Source organism: Mchenga conophoros, linkage group LG23 (genome assembly GCF_057382185.1).
Source record: "Mchenga conophoros isolate Kocher_MC1m ecotype Shallow Benthic linkage group LG23, M_conophoros_male_GT1.1, whole genome shotgun sequence".
Taxonomy (NCBI): domain Eukaryota; kingdom Metazoa; phylum Chordata; class Actinopteri; order Cichliformes; family Cichlidae; genus Mchenga; species Mchenga conophoros.
Window position 1 is genome coordinate 20,462,260 of NC_140547.1, and position 25,594 is coordinate 20,487,853.

General features: G+C 43.5%; 1 pseudogene; it reads left to right on the forward strand.

The window, feature by feature from the left end:
* The first annotated feature begins 16,227 nt into the window (after window positions 1-16,227).
* The window catches only part of LOC146547134 (uncharacterized), a 34,865-nt pseudogene continuing 25,498 nt past the window's right edge, over window positions 16,228-25,594 (forward strand).

Below are 25,594 nucleotides of genomic sequence, written 5' to 3' on the forward strand. Positions count from 1 at the left end.
GTAAACCTGTTTCTCCATCAACTGTTCAGCTCTGATGATTCAGTAAGGACATCTCCTGGTTTCATCCTCATGTGTCCCTCTCACCACATATACAAACCGACATCATGACCAGCAGCTTTACAGCTGTGGCTCCAGCAAACATCAGCTGATACTAGAAATTAATATTAAATAAATTCTAACAACAGCTGATCAAGCTTAAACGTGCTGCTGTTGTTTAGCGCGACATCTGCTGGTTTCCTCTTTCTGGCGCAAAGTGGGAGATAAATAAACAAGAGAGAAAAGCCAATCAGCTGATCATTGATCAGTTTTAATGATTGAAGTAGCAACAGGAGAGGGAGAGGGAGAGAATGAGAGAAGAGGAGGCAGCTGTGCAGCATAAACACAGAATAACTCCAGCTTTGTGTCTTTTTCCATTCTAACTAAAATCCGGGACAAACTGCGTCTCTTCTCAGCTCAATACGAAACGTGTAATATTTTCTCTGAATGAGGGACCATTCCATTTTTTTAAGGAGCCGTTGGCAACTCTACTAATTAAACGTATGAATAAAATAAAGTTCACTATCAGTAATATCATAGCACCCACCCAACTGTATATAAACTCCGTCAAACTGGCTAGAACGCAGTACGAGTTATTGCAACTGACAGTAAAAAGTCAGCACAACGAAAATAAACTCCACCTAAACTTGGTTTATATCTGACCCAGATAGACTGCAGGTTATAACTTCTTACCTGAAGTTCAGTTCACCTGACACTCGGACTGGCGGCTGCCTCGGGGCTCTCCTCCTGCCTCCCCTTCCCTCATCCACCTGCTGGCCTCTGTGGAAGCCCCGCCATAGCCACCACCAAACAACGGAGTTATTTTTACACATCGACCTGCATCTGGCCAATCCACCACCTCTCATTGTTCATGCCCTTACAAAAATAAATAAAAAATAAGTCACCGGGCATATGCCCGGTATGCCCGATGGCCAGTCCAGCTATGTTAACCTGCAACCAAATCTGCAGCTCCATACAGCAATGTTACGACTTAGATTACATCTTATAACTCATAACTCCTATGCTAGCTCCCTCAGCAGCATACTGTCTGATATGTTCAACGGCTGCAATAATTCTTTAAGTGTTATTTTTTCCTTGGTATTCTAATTTCACCGAAGTTTACTAAATTCAACAAACTTAATATTACTTACCGGGACATTTATTCTGTCCTCATTTTCTTTCACCGAAAAATTGTTTCCTGCCGTGCCGTCTTTCGTGCTTGGCTCTCCTACCTTTGCTAACACGCATAGCGCAGAAGCAGATGCTGCATTCACATACACTCGGATATCTGAGCTTCACCGTGAAAACATAATCGGACATTTGATATTTGATTGAATTTTATTGTTTTGCCTTTGGGGTGGCACCTGGGGTGGCCAGTCTGGTTGGGGGGGTGGCCTGTGCCCCCCCAGGCCACCCCGCTGGACACGCCACTGTGGGTGGGAGGTGTTATCCAACATTGTCTTTATCTTGGACAGCATCCGCCTCTCCGACACCACCTTGAGGGAGTCCAGCTCCATCCCCACAACATTGCTGGCCTTACGGATCAGTTTATTAAGTCTGTTGGCATCTGCGACCCTCAGCCTGCTCCCCCAGCATGCAACAGCATAGAGGATCGCACTGGCCACCACAGACTCATAGAAAATCCTCAGCATTTTCTGGCAGATGTTGAAGGACCTCAGTCGCCTCAAAAAATAGAGACGACTCTGGCCCTTCCTGTAAAGTGCTGTGGTGTTTTTAGCCCAGTCCAGTTTATTGTCAATGTGTACTCCAAGGTATTTATAGTCCTCCACAATGTCAACACTGACCCCCTGGATTGAAACAGGGGTCAAGTGTTTCCTGGTCTTCCTGAAGTCCACGATCAGTTCCTTGGTCTTTGCCACGTTGAGCTGCAGATGATTCTGCTCACACCACGTCACAAAGGAGTCGACCACAGCCCGGTACTCTGTCTCATCATCCCTGCTGATGCATCCAACCACCGCAGAGTCATCAGAAAACTTCTGAAGATGGCAGGTCTCTGTGCAGTGGCTGAAGTCTGTGGTGTAGAGGGTGAAGAGGAAGGGGGAGAGGACAGTCCCCTGTGGTGCCCCTGTGTTGCTAATCACCTTGTCAGACACACACTGTGGGAGACGTACATATTGTGGTCTTCCTGTCAGGTAATCAACAATCCAGGACACCAGAGAAGCATCCACCTGCATCGCTGCTAACTTATCACCCAGGAGGGTCGGCCTGATGGTGTTGAAAGCACTGGAAAAGTCAAAAAACATGACCCTCACAGTGCTCGCCGGCTGGTCCAGATGGGTGTAGACACGATTGAGCAGGTAGATGATGGCGTCCTCTGTTCCGAGACGAGGCTGATAAGCGAACTGAAGGGGATCCAGATGTGGTCTTACTATGGGTCGCAGCTGGTCCAGGATGAGCCTTTCCAGGGTCTTCATGATGTGGGAGGTCAGTGCCACGGGCCTATAATCCTGGGGGCCACTGGGACGAGGCGTCTTTGGTACAGGGACGAGGCATGATGTCTTCCACATCACCGGGACCCTCTGCAGACTCAGACTCAGCATAAACAGTTTATGAAAGACTCCACACAGCTGGGGGGCACAGGCCTTGAGGACGAGGGGACTCACTCCGTCTGGTCCAGCAGACTTGCCTGAGTGAAGTCTCCTCATTTGCATCTCAACCTGGTATTGAGTGAAGGTGATGGGTGGGGGAGGGGTGTCAGGAATCTCACAGGAGGCAACATGTGAAGAGAGAGGCTGGCACAGTGGTGTGGCTCTGGATTCCAGGCTGACTGCAGGTGAGGTTGTGGGGGTGGGAGCAGACACTGTGGTGTCGAATCTATTGAAAAACAGATTCAACTCGTCGGCTCTATTCTCACCTCCCTCAGCTCCCCTGCTGTTGGTTGGCCTGAATCCAGTGATGGTCTTCATGCCCCTCCACACCTCTCTCATGCTGTTCTGCTGGAGTTTCCACTCCAGCTTCCTCCTGTAATTGTCCTTAGCCTCTCTGATCTTGTCCTTTAGTAACAATATATATCAGCATTAACAGGACCTCAGTTTGTATCTCAGACCTGCACACCTTCCGTTTTAAACACTTGATGTACTCAGCTGCATGAAGAGCATGAGATTTTCTCTAACACAATTAAATAAAACCTGATGAAGGTCAAAGGTCATCATGTTGAATGTTGTAGTATGTTGAACTACAAACTTGTCATCTGGAATTCTTTCACAGTTTTTTGCAGATAGTGTGTTATTTACCATAAAGTGATTCAGAGTTATTCATACCAGAGTAACAAGAGAGGATCATATATTTTTAAATATATAACTTTCTACAGGACTGAATATCATATATTTATATAAAAGTCTGGAGGCTTTGGGGAGTATCCGAGTATTTATAACATTACACAAACCAAAGGTCTCATCACAGTGTTGATGAAATGCTGGGTTTATACATCTTCTGGGGCGGGCCTACAGAGGAGTGCTGAAGATTTCCCTGTGAGGGAGCTGCTGGTGAAGATCATGAGTCCCGCTTGATCAATGCCATGAGCTTCAGTGTTCCTGTTGTTTCTTAAATGATGCCTTTTTGAGCGGGTCAACAGAACTTCTGGCACAGGACAGCTGTGATGAAAGAAAGGGAAGAAGTTTCTCCAAACCTCTGGACCCAGGAAACCCAGCTTGGTCCTGATGGTCTCCCTCACTAGTTTCTCTCCAGGGTGAATGTAGCTGTTGATATAATATGGACTCTATTATTAAATGAAAAGAACAAATTAGACTACACTACTGAAACGTTCTGCTGATGTTTTTAAAGTCTCCATGTTACCAGGATGTAGAGCGCTCTGAAGATTTAAACCGTTTTAGATCCATTACACTCACAGTCTTATGTTAAAATCTCAAAGGACAGCATTATATTTTTGATATTAACAGTAACTCTGGGCTTCTGTAGAGTGTGCAGCTGATCTCATCGCTGTCTAAAAATGTATAACAAAACCTAAGGAGTGCTGAATGCTTCAATAACACAGACTATTAGAGTAGCAGTTGTGTAGCATCGCTAACTAGCTAGCAACAAGCCTTCAACACAGTGCGTATGCTAGCGGCTAATCTAGCAAACGAATTAACAACAGAGCGATTTTAGAACTATAAGATGATAAACTGTGTGTCTTTTTTTATAACAGTGACATGGTTGTATTTACCTTAATTAAACGAGTCGTCAGTCGTGGTAAACCAGCAAAAAAAACTCGAGCAGCCAGGCTACGTAAAAAGTGTAGGGGGGCGTGTTTGCGGTCACCAGTGGGTGTGTGGGCGGGAGTGTTACACAGTCGCTCCACCTCAAGTCACTACTCCAAATTTGCAAGATGGCAGCCTCCATCTGAGACTGAGACCTGACATTTTTTCGTGTGATTCTGAGACCTGACATTTTTTCATGTGAGTCTGAGACCTGACATTTTTTCATGTGAGTCTGAGACCTGACATTTTTTCATGTGAGACTGAGACCTGACATTTTTTCATGTGATTCTGAGACCTGACATTTTTTCATGTGAGTCTGATACCTGACATTTTTTTCATGTGAGTCTGAGACCTGACATTTTTTCAAGTGATTCTGAGACCTGACATTTTTTCATGTGAGTCTGAGACCTGACATTTTTTCATGTGAGACTGAGACCTGACATTTTTTCAAGTGAGTCTGAGACCTGACATTTTTTCATGTCAGTCTGAGACCTGACATTTTTTCATGTGATTCTGAGACCTGACATTTTTTCATGTGAGTCTGAGACCTGACATTTTTTCATGTGAGTCTGAGACCTGACATTTTTTCAAGTGATTCTGAGACCTGACATTTTTTCATGTGAGTCTGAGACCTGACATTTTTTCATGTGAGTCTGAGACCTGAAATTTTTCAAGTGATTCTGAGACCTGACATTTTTTCATGTGAGTCTGAGACCTGACATTTTTTCATGTGAGACTGAGACCTGACATTTTTTCAAGTGAGTCTGAGACCTGACATTTTTTCATGTCAGTCTGAGACCTGACATTTTTTCATGTGATTCTGAGACCTGACATTTTTTCATGTGAGTCTGAGACCTGACATTTTTTCATGTGAGTCTGAGACCTGACATTTTTTCAAGTGATTCTGAGACCTGACATTTTTTCATGTGAGTCTGAGACCTGACATTTTTTCATGTGAGACTGAGACCTGACATTTTTTCATGTGATTCTGAGACCTGACATTTTTTCATGTGAGTCTGATACCTGACATTTTTTTCATGTGAGTCTGAGACCTGACATTTTTTCAAGTGATTCTGAGACCTGACATTTTTTCATGTGAGTCTGAGACCTGACATTTTTTCATGTGAGACTGAGACCTGACATTTTTTCAAGTGAGTCTGAGACCTGACATTTTTTCATGTCAGTCTGAGACCTGACATTTTTTCATGTGATTCTGAGACCTGACATTTTTTCATGTGAGTCTGAGACCTGACATTTTTTCATGTGAGTCTGAGACCTGACATTTTTTCAAGTGATTCTGAGACCTGACATTTTTTCATGTGAGTCTGAGACCTGACATTTTTTCATGTGAGTCTGAGACCTGACATTTTTTCAAGTGATTCTGAGACCTGACATTTTTTCATGTGAGTCTGAGACCTGACATTTTTTCATGTGAGACTGAGACCTGACATTTTTTCAAGTGAGTCTGAGACCTGACATTTTTTCATGTCAGTCTGAGACCTGACATTTTTTCATGTGATTCTGAGACCTGACATTTTTTCATGTGAGTCTGAGACCTGACATTTTTTCATGTGAGTCTGAGACCTGACATTTTTTCAAGTGATTCTGAGACCTGACATTTTTTCATGTGAGTCTGAGACCTGACATTTTTTCATGTGAGACTGAGACCTGACATTTTTTCAAGTGAGTCTGAGACCTGACATTTTTTCGTGTGAGACTGAGACCTGACATTTTTTCATGTCAGTCTGAGACCTGACATTTTTTCAAGTGATTCTGAGACCTGACATTTTTTCATGTGAGTCTGAGACCTGACATTTTTTTATGTGAGTCTGAGACCTGACATTTTTTCATGTGAGTCTGAGACCTGACATTTTTTCGTGTGAGACTGAGACCTGACATTTTTTCATGTGAGACTGAGACCTGACATTTTTTCATGTCAGTCTGAGACCTGACATTTTTTCAAGTGATTCTGAGACCTGACATTTTTTCATGTGAGTCTGAGACCTGACATTTTTTCATGTGAGACTGAGACCTGACATTTTTTCAAGTGAGTCTGAGACCTGACATTTTTTCATGTCAGTCTGAGACCTGACATTTTTTCATGTGATTCTGAGACCTGACATTTTTTCATGTGAGTCTGAGACCTGACATTTTTTCGTGTGAGACTGAGACCTGACATTTTTTCATGTCAGTCTGAGACCTGACATTTTTTCAAGTGATTCTGAGACCTGACATTTTTTCATGTGAGTCTGAGACCTGACATTTTTTTATGTGAGTCTGAGACCTGACATTTTTTCATGTGAGTCTGAGACCTGACATTTTTTCGTGTGAGACTGAGACCTGACATTTTTTCATGTGAGACTGAGACCTGACATTTTTTCATGTCAGTCTGAGACCTGACATTTTTTCAAGTGATTCTGAGACCTGACATTTTTTCATGTGAGTCTGAGACCTGACATTTTTTCATGTGAGACTGAGACCTGACATTTTTTCAAGTGAGTCTGAGACCTGACATTTTTTCTTGTGAGACTGAGACCTGACATTTTTTCATGTCAGTCTGAGACCTGACATTTTTTCAAGTGATTCTGAGACCTGACATTTTTTCATGTGAGTCTGAGACCTGACATTTTTTTATGTGAGTCTGAGACCTGACATTTTTTCATGTGAGTCTGAGACCTGACATTTTTTCGTGTGAGACTGAGACCTGACATTTTTTCATGTGAGACTGATACCTGACAACTTTTTTCCTGAGACCTGACGATGTCCTAAAATGTACACCGTACTCTCAGCGAAGAGGGTTAGTTCAGTGTGGCTTAACTGTGGGGTACAGGGCATCCTGGAATAAGCTAGTGGTTGGACCACTTTACCGTTTGGAACTGTAATCTGCGCTTTTTTGGGCAGCAAAGGTTGGACCTTGGGTGTTGGACACTCTTAAATTGAGTTAGGGATTTTAGAGATGAGGCCAGAAACTGTTGGACAGATACTGGTTAACTGATCACAAAAAAGTTGGACTTTATCGGTTGGACCGTTAACTTAAATTTGTCGAAATTGGTTAGGCACTAAAGCTGATAGATCTGACAGTGGTTGTAAATATAAGACGTCTTTGTAATATAAAATAAGAGATCTCTGTGTGAAAGGCGTCTGAGGCAATGCTGGAGCAATTTTTAGACTGTGTGTGTGTGAGTGTGAAAATGCAAATTAGTAAGCAGTGAACTGTTTAAACCACAGTTGGTTTTACAAATACTGCTGCAAACATTGTTGAGTGTGTGTTTAAAATGTATGGAGCCCCCCAGGGGACATGGGAGAAAAAAAAATTAGGGAGGAAAAAAAAAATTAGGGAGGAAAAAAAAAAATTAGGGAGGAAAAAAAAAATTAAGACGGACTTTTGCGAGATCTCGCAAAAGTATTGCGAGCGCTCGCAAAAGTATTGCGAGATCTCGCAATAAGTATTGCGAGCGCTCGCAAAAAAGAAGCTCAAAGGACAGTTAATCTCCTGATGAAGACCGACAGAACATCGTGGACTTCAAGAATTAACAGCAGGCAAAAGGCAGTGCAACTGAAACTAAACTGACGAGACCAACAGCATGGAAGAAAAGCACATGATGCAACATGTACTGTGAATTACAGGCTGGGCAGCTGAACTGTGGGAAAGCACTGGACACTGATTTTCAGATCTTCCATGCTTGGAGTAATCTTGAAAGAGACGAGTGAAAGGATCAACAGAGAAGAAGAAACCACGTGATGAAAATATGCACGGTGGACTGCAGGCTGGTAAGAACAGTGTGACATCACTGTTTAAAGGCACTGAATGTGATATTTTGCCAGGCTGGGACTTAATGCAAAAGGAAAATGCTGAAGAGAAACAGAGAAGAAACAGACTGTGTTTGCTGGAGATTTCAAGACACACACACAGACAACAAAGGACACTGTGAGAAGAGCACAGGGGCCAGTGGAAGGTGAAGTCCAGAGGAGTTCGAGTGACTATTTGTGACACTTCCAGCTCTTCAAAAATCACAGACGCTCAGAAAGATTGGCTTTTCACGATTTATTCCTGCAGAAGACATAAAACACACTCAACAGGTGTCTTCTGATGGTACAGCAATTGTAGCTCCCTCACAGTGCAAACGCGCGCTGTGAGAAGCGGAAGCCTTAGCAGCTTCTAAACGTTAGAGTGAGATCCGGTTTCTGGGTTTTCAAAATAAAATACAATAAAAAAAAATGATAAAATTCACACTTAAAATGATAATTAAGAACAGGTAAGTGCATGTTTTTCATATGTATTTTTAACTCCGTTACACTCACCCCCACTGAATTTTATCAAATTTGAGCCTCAGGTACCCACACTAGTATGCACCAACCAGCCAGAGGTCAAAAATCACAGACACCAACTAAACGTATCCCTAAGGATGAAGTGGGATGGGAGCAGCGCCAAAATCCCAACCCAGCAACTGGCAGAAGGGTGCCCGAAATACACCCTACTAATAACCCCTTACAAGGTGTGTACCATGGCTCAACAGAAAGAAAAAAAAAAACAAAAGCAAAAATGTAGAGTACATAACAGCAAGTACAAATCCCATCATTCAGGTAGGCATATAAACAGAACATTTAGTTAGAGAAGGACGGGATCAAGGACTTGCAAACTGACTTCACATCAAACCTGTCACGAACCACAACTTGATTTGACATTGTCTGGATCAGTCTATTCACAGGTTTGACAAGTCGCCCAAGTCTGGTTCTGATCTGGGAACCATTCCCGGTTTGGCTATAGTCAACCACTGGGGACTGAGCAGCAATGGCAGGAGCAACTACATCCACCACTACGTCAGGTGTAGTAGAGCATACTTGTACACCCTCCCCACAGCTCGTAGCAATATTGACCTCCTGGGACGCCATGCTAGAACCGGTTTGGTCAAAGTCCACTTCAACAGACAAGGCCGATGCAGCTGGCAAGACTGAATCCACGCTTGAAACATCAGTAACATCTCCCTGAGACCGGCTGGACTCCGTCAACTGCGACACCCATGCAACTGTCCTCTCTCCAGGGTCCAAAGGTTCAGAGATAACCTCCGGGTCAGCTGTCCCACCCATGGCATTGGGTGAGCGGTTACCATGAGCACCAACACAGCTCACAGCAGGGGCATTCAAATCCCCCTCCCCAGACGCAGCCCCATCATCATCTTCAGGCGCCGTGTTTACATCCCACGTAGAGGAGACGTGATCCGAGGTTCCAGCATCATCCTCCAGGGGCAGGAAATTCGCCACCAACAGCAGATTCCGGTGGACCACTCTCTCTCGTCCGGAAACAGAATCACGGATCTTGAAAGTGTGAGTATCGTGGTTCACATCGATCACGGTGTAGACTGTTGACTCCCACCGATCAGCAACCTTCTTCTTTCCCCTCTCTTTCCTGTTAGCAACCAGGACTCTGTCACCAACCTCAATCCTGGAACCCTTCACTCTCCTGTTATAGAGTTGCGAGTGACGACGCTTCTCCTGCGTAGCTCGGGCACGTGCAATGACCATTGCTTCCTTCACATCTTCCCTGAGGGAAACCACATACCTGTCATAACAGGTAACAGCTGGATCGCTCAGGACAGAGCGGAACAGAATGTCAACAGGCAACCGGGGCGTGCGACCAAACATTAGGTAAAAGGGTGCAAATCCAGTTGTCTCATGTGCGGTGCAGTTGTACATGAACGTCAGAGTCTGTAGGCGACGTGGCCAGTCCACTTTCAAGTCTGGTGGTAGGGCACGAATCATTCCACCCAGAGTCCGGTTGAAGCGCTCCACACTGCCGTTCCCCATCGGGTGGTAAGGTGTCGTGTGTGTCTTCTTCACACCAGAGACTCTGAGGAGCTCACTTATCAATTGGCTCTCAAAATTAGCACCCTGGTCGCTGTGTATCCTTTCCGGAAACCCGAATACACAGAAGTACCTGTCCCAGAGAAGCCTTGCAACCTGTTTAGCCGACTGGTCCTTGCATGGGAAGGCCTGCGCCCAGCCAGTGAAGTGGTCTGTGATGACCAAGACGTCGACGGACTTGTTGTGTGAGGCCTCAGCCGACCAAAAGTCGATGCAGACCAACTCCAACGGTCTGGACGAGGACACGCTGACCAAAGGAGCACGCCCCTCTGGTTCGATAGTCTTACTGACTACACAGCGCTGGCATCCCCGTACATGGTCTCTCACATCACGCCCAAGGTTCAACCAGAAAAATCTCTTTCTAGCCAGGTCTAAACTCCTGAACTGGCCCTGGTGACCGGCATCATCATGGATCCCTCGGAGGACCTCAGCCTTCAACGAGTCGGGAACCACGAACTGCAGTCGTCTGTTACCTGATATCTGGTCTCTGGAGACTCTGTACAACATGCCGTTGTTGAGGACCAGCTTCTCCCAGTGGCTCAGGTATCTTTTAACAAGGACTGGGTCCCCTACCCGCTCTCTCCTCGAGGGTCTCCTGTGTCTCTCAACGTAGAAGACGACGCGGGAAAGCACTGCATCCTGCAGCTGTGCGTCCCTAAGTTCTCTCTCTGAATGGGCAGGTAAGGCCTCCAGACCGGGGGACACCATCTGTGGCAGGTGATGTAAAGCCTCTATTGCTCTCCCTCTTGGGCCGACATCCCACTCGACATGTGACTGCAAAACAGCTGTGACAGCATCTTCAGCCAGAACCAAGGGATGCAGACTCTGCGTGCCTTGGGACATGATGGAAGCTCCACCACCGGATCCACCATTCACCTTGCAGTCGGTGGACCACCGAAACGCCCCCTGGATTGATGCATGTGAAACATCTTTTGCCTCATTAAGGAAGTCTGCATATCTCTCAGCCAGCAGTCTGTCACTTACATTATCCTTCACAAAAGGCAATCGGCTCAGGGCATCTGCCACAACGTTCTGACGGCCTGGGACATATTTAATGTCAAAGTCATAGCTTGCAAGTTTAGCCACCCAGCGTTGTTCACAACAGTCCAGCTTTGGCTTGGTTAAAATGTGGGTCAAGGGGTTGTTATCAGTCCAGACGGTGAACTTGTGACCTTTGAGCCAATGACTGAACTTGTCGCAGACCGACCACTTTAACGCCAGAAACTCCAACCTGTGTGCTGGATAGTTTCTTTGAGACTGAGACAGGGATTTGCTGGCAAAAGCAATCGGTCTGGGCTTAGTTCCACCGTCCTGGATTTGAGCCAACACTGCTCCAATGCCATCCAGTGATGCGTCTGTCGAAAGCAAGAAGGGGCGAGAGAAGTCTGGGTGAGCCAAAACGACTGTATTTAACATCAAGCTCTTGAGCTTCTCAAAAGCCTCCTCTTCTCTGGATATCCAATCCGAAGCACTCAACTTCCTGCATGGCCGCCTCACCTTAGTTGTTCCCTTGCCCTTCTTCACAGCACCTCTCAGGAGCTCAAACAGAGGTCTGGCAACAGCAGAGTACATGGGGACAAAGTGTTGGTAGTAATTAATCATCCCCAAAAATGATCTGACTTTTCGTTGGGAAGGAGTCACTCCATCAGTGTCCATGAGGTCCACGCTCCTCATGTTCGCGATAACTTCGACTTTGGATGGGTCTGTTGATACCCCATTTTGATCAATGATGTGACCGAGGAACTTCACGGATTTCCTCAGGAAGAAGCACTTTCTGGGGGCCAGCTTCAAGTTATGCCCGCGCAGCCTCTCAAACACCATTTCCAGGCGCTGCAAGGCAGTGTCCTCGTCTGGAGCAAACACCAGGAGATCGTCCAGGTAACACAACAGGCTCAAATAATTCTGGTCACCAAAGATGCTGGTCATCATGCGCATGAAGCTCGCAGGGCTGTTGCACAGTCCCTGCGGCAGCCGATTATACTCATATAGACCCATGGGCGTGGTGAAGGCAGAATATTTCCTGTCATCTTCATGCAGCGTCATGTTGTAGAAGCCAGATGTCAAGTCCATGGTACTGAACAGGCTGTTTCCCCCCAAAGCAGCCAGACAATCTGCTTGATGTGGAAGAGGATGGGCATCCTTCAGGGTTCTCTTGTTGAGCCACCGGAAATCGTTGCAAATGCGTAGATCGCCATTCTTCTTCCACACGAGCACCAATGGTGATGCATACTCACTGGTCGATTTCCTGATGATGTCCCTCTCCTCCATCTCAGTCAACACTTGTCTCAGCTTCTGGTACTGGCTTGGGGGTACACGCCTGTAGGGAAGTCTGAAAGGTCTGTTATCTGAGAGGCGGATGCGATGCACAAAGTTTTTGGCTTCCCCACAGTCGAGATGATGGCGGGAAAAGACATCCTCGTACTGCAAAACCAGGTCAGCCATCCTCTCTTTACACTGTCCCGATGTCTCACAGGACTCTATGTCAACATCACCAAGCCCAACAAGTTTGAGTTTCTCCGTCATGGAGGTGGGCGTGACTTGTGGCGACATGGCCGACTGATGGCTGCTAGCCAGAGTTGTCTCCTGGAGCGCTGAAGCATCAAAGTCCTCAAGCGCCACACAGGAGTACACATCTGCTAGTTTGGCGTTACGTCGTAGATGTACAGGCTGCTCAGACACATTGATCAGTTTCAATGGGACCCATCTATCACCCCACAAGGGAGTAACCAATCTAGCAACCAAAATCCCTCTGGGTGCTGAGCGGGATGACGAGGGCTCTGTCATCACTGTACTGCCAGGGGAGACATTGATGTTCTTTGGTAGTTTTCCCCATACCAGATATTCGCGACCCGGTTCAAGGGACACAGCTGAGTTACACCTAACCGTGCCCACTTTGTCCGGGACGTCCGAATCTTTCCACGGGGTCAAACCAGAAAGCATAGACAGAAAGTTTTCAGTCTCAAGGTTGGTCTTAGAGCAATTACTGGAGACCGTGTTCCAGTAGGGCTCACAACGTTTAGACTGGTGTAATATGTGCTTAATGACGTTCGTCCCCAGTATCAGGTCATCAAGCTGCCCTTGAACCACCAGGATGGGAACTATCATTTTGCAGCCATACACCTCCATCTCCACATTGAGGGCATACTTGGGCTTCACACGTAGTCCTCCACACCCAACTAGAGTCACATCCACTTTGATAACGTCTTGATCAGATATCAGTCCAGACTCACGCAGCGTCACCTCGGCTGCTTCATTCATGCTGCAGGCCATGGATCCACTGTCCAGCATACCACCCATTTTCAAAAGCCCACCGAAAGTGACCGGAGTGTAGAAAAGACTGTCACTATTGCCGACTTTGTGAACGTTTTGAAAAATAACTTCAGAATCTTTGCATTTTTGTCTTGCCTCTTCATACACTGACTCCGCATCACAGGTATCGACAGTTTGGGAGTTTCCTGTAAGACCTGCACTGCCTCCCACCGAATACAGGTCGGCTAGTTTCCCTCCGGCTGGACCTGGGCAGGACAACCGAACGTGGCCAGGAGCAAAGCATGAAAAGCACAGTTTATCAGATAGGCAGTGTGATGCTGTGGTATGTCTTGGATCACTGCAGACTCTGCAGGCATCCTCCCTCCTCCGTCTATTTCGCGAGAACTGATTAAACGCCCCTCTCCTTGGTGTCTGAGTGTTGTGGTGCTGCATTCTCTCCATCATGGCCTGAAACATATCCACCATCTGACCCATGAGTCTTTCCTCTGACTGTTGAAGATTTTGACTCACCGCAGTCAAAGGGGAGAAACTCGGACTTTCGATAAGGGGCTCTCGTGTTGCAGCGGTGGAGGGGAACGAGTCCACCAACCCCTGAAAACCTGAGGATGGGGGCGAGAAGCTTCGGGAGCATCCCTCCGGCACAGCAGCTGCAGGTGAGGCGTTCGGGTGCACGGCGGTGATCGTAGAATTACAGCCCTTCAACGGTGCAGCACCGCTGGCTCTACCATTAGCTCTCACCTCCCTTTGATAATCATCAATCCTTTGTTGTACGTCTCGAGCAGTCCACTCATGGACAGGCTTGCACTTGAAGACATAAGACAACTCGGGGTCAGGACAATGTTTCACAAACATACATGCTACTTCATGGGTTAAAGGGGTCGCTGTCTGCCCCTGTCTGCGTAGCCCCTCTATGGCTAGTTCAGCAGCCTTGTTCAGTCTTATCCAATAATCTACTGGGTTTTCACCTCTGGTAGGGAGTGTTGCATAGAAGTCAGCAAGAGGGAGGCACGACGAAGAATCACTGAAATAATGGCGAAGGACACCAAAGATCAGATCAGGTTTCTGTTTGACATCAAGACCTGGGTCACTACGAAGAGCCACTCTGACCACATCTCTGGCCTTCCCCATTAAGTGGCTAATAATTTCGTCAGCCTGGCCATGAATGGGGACCTCTTGCTTCCATAGATAGGTTGTTGCCATGTCAATCCAGTCCTGAACCGAACATCTGTCTGTGCCATCACCCCTAAAAACTTGAAGCTCCCTATTGGGCTTAACATGGACAGTTACATGCGGTACATCTCGAGCGGTACTGTTACATTGCTCAGTTTGAGTGTTAGAGTCACCAGTCAGATTCACAACGCCAGCTGACAACAGTTTAGTAACAATGGATTCACCTATCTGGGCTCCTATTTGCTCAACCATGTCAGTAAAACTGTGTACAGCATCACTGTCTCTAATTGGAGTGGAAACCTGGGGCTTATCACCCATACCCCTACCGATGGGAATAAAACTCGGGCTTTGGCCTAGCCCAGTGTCACTGCTCACAGGACCAAACTGTGTGACATTACTGGCGTCAACTGCATGAACTAGTCCGGCACCTCTACCCTTATGTAGTACTGGAGTGACAAATTTATCCATCGTCAAGTCACACACTTAAGATGATAACTGCATGTGCACCCCGTTAGGGAGAGAAAAAAATAAATAAAATAAAATAGGTAGATAAAAATAAGAAAAATAACAGTATAATAGCAGCAAAACGAGGGAAAGAAAAAAAATTATAATAATAATGTCCAAATAATTTGAACGTATAACCACACGTTGTATATCAAAACACAGACACTTTCACCCTTGTCTTATTTCAATCACATCCCTCACCTTTTTGTTTGTTTTTGGGGGGTTTTTTTTGTCTAAACTCACTTGGTTACAACAACCCACATTCAACTTGTGAACAGCAGGGGAGCAGAACAGCAGCCACGGCGATGAGCATCAAGCTGATCTGAAGATCCGAATGGTCACGGCACCAGTGTGACACTTCCAGCTCTTCAAAAATCACAGATGCTCAGAAAGATTGGCTTTTCACGATTTATTCCTGCAGAAGACATAAAACACACTCAACAGGTGTCTTCTGATGGTACAGCAATTGTAGCTCCCTCACAGTGCAAACGCGCGCTGTGAGAAGCGGAAGCCTTAGCAGCTTCTAAACGTTAGAGTGAGATCCGGTTTCTGGGTTTTCAAAATAAAATACAATAAAAAAAAATGATAAAATTCACACTTAAAATGATAATTAAGAACAGGTAAGTGCATGTTTTTCATATGTATTTTTAACTCCGTTACATATTGTTAATAATTGGGTTGAAATTGAAGCCTGAACTCATGATGGTGTTTAGAGATGTCCACCAGAAAACTAAAGAGGTAAACAAAAAGAAGGTAAAATAAAGAGAGAAAATAACTGACAATTACATGAATGAATAGAAAGCACACATACACAAATTGTTACATGTGAAATTATTTTTGGAAAAAATCAGAAGTGAGATAGTTTTGAATTAAGAAATCAGTGAAAAGATGCATGAATTAAACCTGATTATAACATACAGAGGCAATGAAGAAAGCAGCTTACACTCACTGAACATTAACAAGAATACATAGAAAAAACGCAATGAAGACCTGCTTACACTTATACACATGACATAAGCTGGTATTTCTGATCAGAGAGAGGGAAACGGGTAGTTTAAGTACTCATGATAATGATGAAAATGTCTTAGTTGTGTTATTTTCAGGGGCAAAGTAGACCTGGACCAATTCTCCACTTGCAGCGGTCGGAAGAAAGTTATAGGTCAACATGACTGGATATGTCAAGGCAAGTTTCTGGTTGAATTGTTCACAGTGCCATGTGTCCCTGAACCTGACAAGCAAACTCCGACCTGTGTCTGAGGACCAGGAATGCTGTTATTTCAGGTGAGAACTTAAAATTTGGGTTAGCAAATTTGGGAAAGAGAAAACTGACGGCTTAAGTGGAGAATTGTGGAGGAGTCTGAAACACTGCAAAAAGCAACATATGCAAATTTACATACACAAGCAGAAAATGCATTAACCTTACAAGGACAAGCTCGTGGAGATTAATGCATAGACATTGATTAAACCTGGCTAAGAACACAAACATACGCAATGAAGAACAGCTTGCTATTTGTATGAGTGATAGAATGGTGTGAATGTTTAATAAAATACACTTGAGTTTGAAGTTGAGGAATAACTCAAAGAAGCTATATGACAAGGGAGTGAGTTATGAAAAAACAAAGAAGTGATTAAAGTAGTTTTTAAAAAAGTAACTTAGGAGTACCCTGGTACTGATTGATCAAAGCAGGTGATTAGTATAGAAAGAAAATGAAAATAATTTAATAATGTGGTAATGTTTAAACATATGTTTCTCTTGTTACGGCAACTCATTGAGATATGACTCAGTATGCAAATTAGCTGGAGTGAGTGGTGACGAAGGAGCTTCCTGTGTGTGTGACTGAGGCTTTCAGGGGAGGAAGCATGGCAGACTGTTCAGAAGTGCAGATTTGGATAGGAAATTTATAGTTTAGTGATTATATGTTGTTGTAAGGGGGTTATATCTTATGCTGAATCTAAGTATGCTAAAGTGCATAAAGGGGGTGATTGTTGTGTGCAAATTGTGTGGTTTTAACAAGATTTTCGGTGTATTGAGGAGGTCAGGTCAACTCACATAATTTCACTTATGTGAGTTGACCTGATTCTGTCAGTTAGGTTCGGGTTGTTTTTGTTTTTTGTTTTTAATAGAGGGAGCTTTAGGAAACATGGACATGTCTAAGAGGGGGCCCATTATTTTTGTAACAGTGCACTTAGAGAAAACCTGTCAGGTGATTTGGTGCTTAGATGAGCTAATAATCAGCTCTATTTTTCTCATTTTTGTTCTAAGCAGGCCTGCAACAGTGAATAACAGCGCTGACAAATTCTTGGGAAGAACAAACATAAGGTGGACTTTCCAGATTTCAAATGGCTGAGGAGAAGCCTACCTGTGATCAGGTCTAAGTCCCTGTCTAAAAGGATTGTAGCGATTCAATCCAGTCCAAAAGCATAAAGAATTATTTTACTATGACAAAATAAAACAAATGAATGAGCTCATTTTGCTGAGGGTGGAGAATCTGATCACTTGCGCGGGAGGCTCCACTATTAGCAAAAAATATGGTGTGAATGCATGTGAGTGAATGTTTGTGACTGGATGAAGGTGGGGATGAATAAATGTAGACAAACAATTTGCTTTTACCAGAGAAAATTTCTGTTTTATTGACTGGGGTTAGATTATGGGATTATAGTATATTGTTGGGGGAATGCCAAATGCTAAAGGGGAAACATTTTTTGATGTAACTCAGTTACCATTAACTGAAGAAAGACATGACTGATAACTGTTCTGTTTTAAGTTTATTTTTATGACATAGATTGGATCATGAGTGGGGAAAACTGAGCATTTTTAGTGAAATTTGACACATGAAATGTGTCAAAAAAGGGGGAATTTAAGATTTAATTTGAAATGGGTTTTAGGATCATTGTATGACTTTTGGGTTTTTTTGATCATTTAGATAGGGTAAAAACTGAAGCAGAAATTGTTATTTTTGTTATTTTTATGTTAAGGTTAAAGGATTAAAGTGAACTGAATCCTGTTTAGAAGATACAATGCCAGTGTTTTTAAAGCTGGATACAAATCTTAGAGGGAAATTGTGGGACACGTTGACAAAAAGATATGCTTTGGGGAAAACTAGTGAAGGTTGTAGGAGTAGAAAAGGTTTGATTTCTTTTTGATTTCTAGAAGAAGTGGTTATAATGTAGGCTTACACATACAGATATTACATAGATTTATCTTTAGGATAAAGGGGAGAGCTTATACGTAGAAATTATTTTTTACATATTGCGATTGTGCTAATTAACAGAGTTGATGGCCAGCGTATTGAAGGTTGTAAGCTTCACTGAGCGCGATGTCTCAGCTGATATATTGAGGGTGACTGGAGCATAGAAGGCCGCACATGCTTACAAACACATAGAATTCATAAACCTGTCAGGCCAGAGGCCTGAAATTAATTTAGCTTTTAACTGAACTTAAAGAAGGACCAAAGGAAGGAAAGCATATATTTTGGTTAAGTCTGATAAACTAGAATTAGAAGGTATTTTTACATTAGAATGAGCAAAATGAAATAAAAAGGCTATACCAAAAACAGGTTATAACGTAGGAAATGTGAGGTTAAAATGAAGTTAGTGTTAACACACAGGAGTTGTTTCAAGGCAGCGTTTAGCTATGATAAAATGTATGCATGAGTAATTGCTTAACCTTAATTGATTAAAGTGGTTGTTTTCTTTTGGATCTTTTAGTAGAATAGGCGCTTATAATGATTTTCTTGTTAAAAAGGTGACTTTAGATCAGAGTGGAGGAACTTGCAGCAGCGACAGTTTGTGTACAGGATGTTGATGATCAGATAAGGGAAAATAGAGCGAGCAACCGGACGTGAAAGCAGCGTTTTAAGAGTTTTAAAATGAGGAGTAACGTTGAAGAATATATATATAAATACAAGTCAATAAGTCAAGAACATAATTAGAATCATGCTTTTGAGTGAAGAGTCCCAAACAGGATGAGTTAGGGAGGCATAGGAAAAGGTGTTTTGTTTCCTTTGCAGAAGATCTCGGCGACCACAGGGGGGTGAGGATGATGGAGGCCTGAGGCCTGATGGACCACAAGAGAGGGACGCAGAAAAAACCTAATCTTACGCATGGAGTGTTCTCGAGTGGGAGCTGGTGTTTATTACTGGACCACTTAGATGACATGAGGTTGTTGTCTGATTTGCTGAGCCAGAGGACGGCTAGAGAGGGTCAGAGCAATGACATAAGTAAAGTGTGGTGACCCTCTGAAGAGGGTCATAAAAGTAATCTCACCCAAGCTACACCAAATTCCTCTACACAACAGAGAAAACAGAGTTAACACATTACAAACACTGAGACCCCCACCCAGGTCTCCCCTGGGGAATTTCCGCTCAACATTAACTTCTTTTTGTCTTACTTTCACAGTTCAAAGTGGGGGAGGGCCTCCTAGAAATCTACTCCTAAATTCATGACACACTCAGGCCTTTATTGCATCCAGGGCAGTGTCAGTGTCTCTACAATAATTCTACATCCTACCTAACACATTTTTAAACTCTCAAATAAGCTACGCATATCTTCAACTTGTTCCTCTGCATGAATGCCTCAGTGGATTTTGAGCAGTGTTTCAGGTCATTGTCTTGTTGAAAGATCCAGCCCTGGCGCAGCTTCAGCTTTGTCACTGATTCCTGGACATTGGTCTCCAGAATCTGCTGATACTGAGTGGAATCCATGTGTCCCTCAACTTTGACAAGATTCCCAGTCCCTGCACTGGCCACACAGCCCCACAGCATGATGGAACCACCACCATATTTTACTGTAGGTAGCAGGTGTTTTTTTTGGAATGCTGTGTTCTTTTTCCTCCATGCATAACTCCCCTTGTTATGCCCAAATAACTAAATTTTAGTTTCATCAGTCCACAGCACCTTATCCCAGAATGAAGCTGGCTTGTCCGAATGTGCTTTAGCATACCTCAAGCGGCTCTGTTTGTGCTGTGGGCGGAGAAAGGTCTTCCTCTGCATCACTCTCGCATACAGCATCTCCTTGTGTAAAGTGCGCTGAATGGTTGAACGATGCACAGTGACTCCATCTGCTGCAAGATGATGTTGTAGGTCTTTGGTGCTGTTCTGTGGGTTGACTCTGACTGTTCTCACCATTCGTCGCTTCTGTCTATCCGAGATTTTTCTTGGTCTGCCACTTCAAGCCTTACCTTGAACTGAGCCTGTGGTCTTCCATTTTCTCAATATGTTCTGTTAAGGTTCAAAATATTGGGGATGGAGACAAGAGAAAAAACCACAATAACAACACTGGTCCGGCCGGGTCAAGTCAAACGATGATTTTAATGATCACACACGTGGGAGATGGACACTGATGCAGACAGCCTCAGATCTCAAAATGGTGGAGCATTGCTCAAACTCTTATAGCCTCTGATGCCTCCACCTTATCATAAAAAGCCTAAACATTCACATGCCTTCTCTCACACAGCGCCTAAGCTACGACCTTGGCTCCCTGTTTATCTGCTCCTGCTGAGTTGGGGCAGAAAACTCCAGTATGTTCTGTTCTGTTCTCTTCTAATCAGACAAATAAGGCGATGACTTTCTGCAAACAGTATTTTCTTATAACTCAGCAGTATAATGCATCATAAAACAATATCATTCATCCACAATAAATCAGCAGTCTAATGTAATGCAAATCAGTTTAACTAATGCAATAGTTATCAGCTTCTTCTAATTCAGGAGAATAATGCAAACTAAAACTACATAATAATTCACAATCTTTAGTTAGGGGTATAACATGGCATAAAATAATATTATAATCTAACAGTTCCTAACTGTGGAAACAGACAGCTTAAATCTCTGAGACAGCTTTCTGCATCCTTCGCCTAAACCATGATGGTGAACAATCTTTGTCTTCAGGTCATTTGTGAGTTGTTTTGAGACCCCCATGTTGCTACTCTTCAGAGGAAATTAAAAGAGGAGGGAAACTTACAATTGACCCCCTTAAATACTCTTTCTCATTATTGGATTCACCTGTGTGTGTAGGTCAGGGATCACTGAGCTTACCAAGCCAATTTGAGTTCCAATAATTAGTTCTGAAGGTTTTGGAATCAATAAAATGACAACAGTGCCCAAATTTATGCACCTGCCTGATTTTGTTTAAACAATTATTGCACTCTTTCTGTACATCCAATAAACTTCATTTCACTTCTCAAATATCTCTGTGCGTGTCTCATATATGATATATTTAACTGACATTTTTTATTGTAACAACCAACGATTTATACAGGAAAATAATGACTATTAACAAGGTTGCCCAAACTTTTGCATCCCACTGTATGACACAAACCATTGCAGCGCAGTACCTTTTAGTACCTACAATGTGCTCTAATCACTCTAATATTATGGTCAACGGTATCGAATGCTGCACTAACGTCTAGCAGGACAAGCACAGAGCTGAGTCCACTGTCAGAGGCCATAAGAAGATCATTTGTAACCTTCACTAAAGCTGTTTCTGTACTGTGATGAGCTCTGAAACCTGACTGAAACTCTTCAAATATGCTAATCCTCTTAAGATGATCTATTAGCTATTTTACAACAACTCTTTCAAGAATTTTTGAAGAAAAGGTTGTATGTTGCAGATTGGCCTATAATTAGCTAAGATAACTTGACCAAGATTTTTTCTTTTAAAGCAACAGTTTAATTACTGCCTTGAAAGCCTGTGGTACATAGTCAATTAACAGTGATATGTTGATCACATTTAAGTTTTAAGCAAATTAATGGTAGAACGTCTTTGAGCAGTCTTGTAGGAATGGGGTCTAAAAAACATGTAGAGGGTTTTGAGGAAATATTTACTGGACTGGACTTGACTCAGAAAGACCCACAGTCATCTCCAGAGTCTTGAGTCGGTTTACCTCCAGATGTTTCAGATGACACCAGTGGATCAGCTGGTACACTTCCTGTCTTTACGCAGGCTCCTCATTGTTCTGGATCAGACCATATAACCTTGGTGTCATCTGCAAACTTCAAGAGTTTCACGGATGTTTCTGCCAAGGTGTTGTCATTAGTGTAGAGGGAGAAGAGCAGCAGGGAAAGAACACACCCCTGGGGGAGGCAGGTGCTGATGGTCTGTGTCCCCTCAACTTAACAGTTGTGGCATATGACACTGTGTTCTGCTTTATGACTGATAGTTATTTCTTAAGCTTAATGTAGAATGTAAACAAAATATCTGTCAGATTCCTTGACGTAGAATTCTAATACTGCATATTAATGATCAAGAAACTGACCTCACAGTCCATTGTTCACCAGAGACTGAAAAAGGCACATGGATAAGTGACAAAACCTTTCTTCCATTTAAAATGCTGTGTACAGAATCAACTTTTTGGGATTTCCTTAAGTGGATTATTTGAGAATGCATCAAAACACTAGTCTAAGGAGCTTGGAAAGAAAAGCGTCTGGACTTCTTTGTGTTGCTTGAAGACGTTTCACCTCTCATCCGAGAAGCTTCTTCAGTTCTAAGGTCAAAAGGTGGAGAGTCCCAGATTTAAACCCAGTGGGGGTTTCCCCCCAAAGAGGGACAAAGGACCCCCTGATGATCCTCTACCTAATCACATGAGCCAAGGTGTGAAAGCGGGTGTGGGTCCCAATCAGCCAGGGTTTCGGGTGAACTCATAGTGAATCCCTCTTTGGGGGGAAACTCCCACTAGGTTTACTTGGCTGTACACGCACACAGACTTCCGTTTTACCATGCAAGCCAATACAAGGGTCCAATTCAGCCTCCACATTATAGCTGTGTGTCTGACAAATCAGTAGTACAAGATTCTAATCAATTTACATAAGCCTGAAACAAGATTTATTCACCTGCTAACAATATTCTTGTCAAAGCCTTCCCTGCTTCCTTTTTATAAGCTATCTCAATGAATATCTATAAAGAAATGTTCATTTCAGAACAGACCCTAAAAGTTGATTCTGTTCATTTGTAACTCTCTCTCTCTAATCAGGTCTTGTTGTTTGTGAAGCTATGTGTGAAGATAATTTTTGCTGTTCATCACTGGTCATTACTTACAAATTTTTTAAATCAAAATCTGTAGCAAATTTGTTTTGCTTAAACCTTGTTTGGGCTTTTTTTTTTTTTTTTTTTTTTTGCTTCATGCTATTTTTCACTGTTCAGCAAATATTGCAACTTATCTGTTCTGTGTTCAATTAATTTTTATTTCTCTTTATTTTCAGTTTTTGCCATCAGACATCACAACTGTCCAATCAAACCAGATTTTTCATGAATCTGTTCTGTGCAGCAGCAGAGAGAAAACAGCAGACAGGAGAGAAGACACTGGAGCTGTTATCATCAGTGTGCAGCTATGAAACATTCCCTGTTAAAGATCTTTACAACATGGATGATTATTGTAGTTACATAAGATATCAGTGTGATTTCCTGCTGCATCTGTGTTCCCGTGTGAAGGTCTACGAGACTAAAACAGGATTGAGTGTCCTTCCATTGATGCAGTCAGTTTTCTGGTCTGCTCCTGTTGCTTGGTTCATAGACACCTCAGATAAAAAGGTCACCATTCTCCCAAAAATGCTGACTCTCCAACCAGAGAAGAAAGAGATGAAGTTGACAGGCTTCACTTGTAAAAAGAGTAACGTGAGGAGTTTCCTGCAGTGTCTGCCTTATATCTCACAGCTCAGGTAAATGATTAAAATCAATAATTACATTGTTTATTTCCACTACCTTCCAATGTTATGCCTAAACAACAGAACCACAGTTGCACTCACATTCTGACAAACACACTTACACACTTTGCCCTTCAGTCTTATAGGGAATATAAAGAAAGTTCTTAAAATGTGTTTTTATCCTAATTGGGCTTTCCTCAAATCAACAAAGATTCACAGTACACACCAGACACCAACTACGGTGAAACAGAAGGACAAACAGAACAATATTGTCATCTCTTATGTAGCAGGTTTATCAGAGAAACTCGGGAGAGTCTTCAAGTACAACATTCCATCGGACCCAGACACACACTCAAACAAAAATTGCTTCGTCTCAAGGGCAAAACTCCCAAACACAAACTTGACAACGTAGTGTATGCTGTACAGTGCAGCAAGGAATGCTCAGACCTCTGCATTGGACACACCAAACACCCACTTCATAAATGCATGGCACAACATAAAAGAGGCACCTCAACAAGACAAGACTCTGCTTTACATCTGCATGTAAAGGACAAAGGTCACTCTTTCGAGGGTGGATTTGATCCTGGAACTCTCCACCATTTGCTCTTAGAACTGAAGAAGCTTCTTGGATGCGAGGTGAAACATCTTCAAGAAACTTAAAGAAGCCCAGACTCTTTTCTTTCAAAGCACTTTAGATTCTTTTCAGCTGTTATTCCCCAGATTCTATTATGAGATTTACTGGAGTGCTTAGGATCATTATCTGGTTGGATGTGTTACGACTAGGGATGGGTACCGGTATCCGGTGCCATGATGGCACCGGTTCTGACATAAACGGTATTAACCAGACCGAAAAGCAGCGCACATTTCGGTGCTTTCTTTCGGTGCTTTTTTTTCCTGAGCTGTGATACACTTTAGATTCTAGCCAATCATTTTACGTTTCCGAGGATAGTAGGCGGGTCCAGGTACGTACGTTCTTTTAGAGCAGAGCTACAGATTAAAATGCCCAAGGCGAAGCGGTCAAAAGTCTGGCTGTATTTCACAGCAAAATATGCAAACTCAGCAGCCTGCAACAAGTGCTTTAAGGTGATACTGTGCAAAGAAGATAACACCTCAAATCCGATGAAACACCTGGCGACGCATAGCGTTTTTTTAAAAGCCGAGAAATGCACCGTATTTGATAGCTTGCTGCGAGACCTCACACCGTGCACATCTACTGCGGGTGTGGTGCCTGTTATTGGACCTGGAGTTAGCAACATTCCCCAAAAACCCGAAGAGGAGAGTCCTGGGCCCTAGCCCTGCCAGTGTAGCAGAAATGATGGTGGATGATGATGGCAGCAGAAGTGTTCTTCTCTGCGTGAGTAGCTTAATGTTGTTCGTGTGTAATTTACGTTGAGTAGGCTAACCACGTTATTACATTAATGCAGTAAGGTGAACTAGCAAACACCATCATAGCTACATGCGGCTGTCTTCTTGTTTAATGGCAGATACTCCCTTCACCCTGGCCAAAAAGGCTAAAATGACCAAAGAAAAAGTGGAAAACAGCTAAACATGAGAGGTTTTTGGACAAAGTTGGTGTTTTTTCCATTGTTTAAGCACTGCTTCCAGCCAAGAGTGATACCATATATGCCCCATAGCTGCAGAAAAGGCTAACATTGTTATCTTTTTACAAAAAACAGCTGAACATGAGAGGTTTTTGGACCAATTTTGTGTTCTTCATTCTTTAAGCACCGGTTTGAGCACCGTTTAAGCACCGGCACCGTTTCAAAAGTACCGGTTTGGCACCGGTATCGGATAAAACCTAAACAATACCCATCCCTAGTTACGACCCGGCTCAAAAGCCGCAACATAAAAAAAGGAGATGAATACCAGAGTGTTAGTGAGAAGAGGTTTTAATCC